Source organism: Callithrix jacchus, chromosome 12 (assembly GCF_049354715.1).
Source record: "Callithrix jacchus isolate 240 chromosome 12, calJac240_pri, whole genome shotgun sequence".
NCBI lineage: Eukaryota > Metazoa > Chordata > Mammalia > Primates > Cebidae > Callithrix > Callithrix jacchus.
The window spans coordinates 29,619,094-29,620,477 of record NC_133513.1 but is presented as its reverse complement, the minus strand read 5'-3'; positions in this window follow the sequence as shown (position 1 = coordinate 29,620,477).

Sequence of the window (1,384 nt, the reverse complement as noted above, 5' to 3'; positions counted from 1 at the left end):
GTGGTAGAGGAGGCGCGGCTCCGGCTGCAGGGGGTGGGGCCGAGAGGGCCGAAGGGGCCGGGTGGCCTGGGTTACCCTCCTGCTCAGGCGCCTGGGTCCACCAGGCTGGCTGGACCCCAAGCTAGGGGACTGAGGAGGAGGAAGGCAGCTTCTAGGGGCCTAGGGTGGGGTCGAGGATTGGGGGGGTCCCCACTGGGCTCTAGCGGGGCTTGTCGGGGAAGGGAAGGGGTGGGTTGGGGAACTGGGAGAGCCGAAGCTCGGGCACTGGAGCTGAGGGAGGGAGAAGCTGAAAAAGGTATTGAGCCCACGTCAGATCCTGGGGACGGGCGAAGGGAGGGGCCTGGGATTTATTTGACGGGGAGGGAGGAGGAGGAAGTGCAGATGGAGGAGGGAGGGATCATACAAGCCAGGGCTGTAATCCTCACTCCCGCGGCCCCTAGGGGAGGCAAAGGAAACTCTCTGGTCCCAGCAGTAATTAGCCCCCTCCCCCTGCCATTCCAGCACATCTGGAATCTGAATCTCTTCTTCCCAGGGCACCGAGGGGCTGCACAGCTTGGTTCGCGCCTGCTCGGTCCCCGATTATGCCCCCTGTTCACATCCAGACTCCCCACGGGGTTTCCCTTCGCCTTTTATAGCAGCTCGGGTGGAATGAGCTCTCCCTCCTCCAGGAGAATGGCCAGCTTCCACGATTGTGAGAAGTCTCGTGGGTGACGGTCCGGGGTTTGGGAAGGAGAGACAGACCCCTCCTCTTCCATACACCGTGACCCGGGCCAGCTAACAGGCGGCCTCGGCTCTGATTTTCCCTCCCGAGCGCTCTTTTCAGCACCAGCGGCGCGCGGACAGCTCCCCTCGCCCAGCTGGGCGGGTGCTGCCCGGCGCCGCCCACGATTGGCTGAGGCCGCTTTCGGTGTCCGGCGGGCTCGCGGGCTCCCGGACTGGCCCAGGGCCAGCAGGAGTCACAGGCCGACCGACCGAGGGACCGGCCCCCCGACGGACTGGCCTTGGCGTCCTTGCCCGCAGTCCCGGGCGCTTGCCCGGCTGTCAGCCCAAGCTTGCCCCGCCCACAGGCCCCGCCCCCTCATACCCCGCCCCTTCTTTCGCACTGCGGGGCGGCTGGAGGCTGGCACCTTGGCCCCTGCGCCCCACGTGGCGCCCTTTCCGGGCTGGGGGGGGCGGGAGACACAACCTGAGACGACTCTGCCCCTCCCCCGGCCCCCGGCTGACTTGCAGCGCCACTGGGAGGGGTCGGGGGTGGCTGAGCTGAGAGGGCTCCGGGAAGGAGTGACGTCAGGGTGAGTGGGAGCCAAGGAAGGAGCGAGTAGGAGAGAGGGAGCGAGAGCCAGGCAGGACCGCAGGGTCGGGGCGAGTAAGGAGCGAGGGCAAG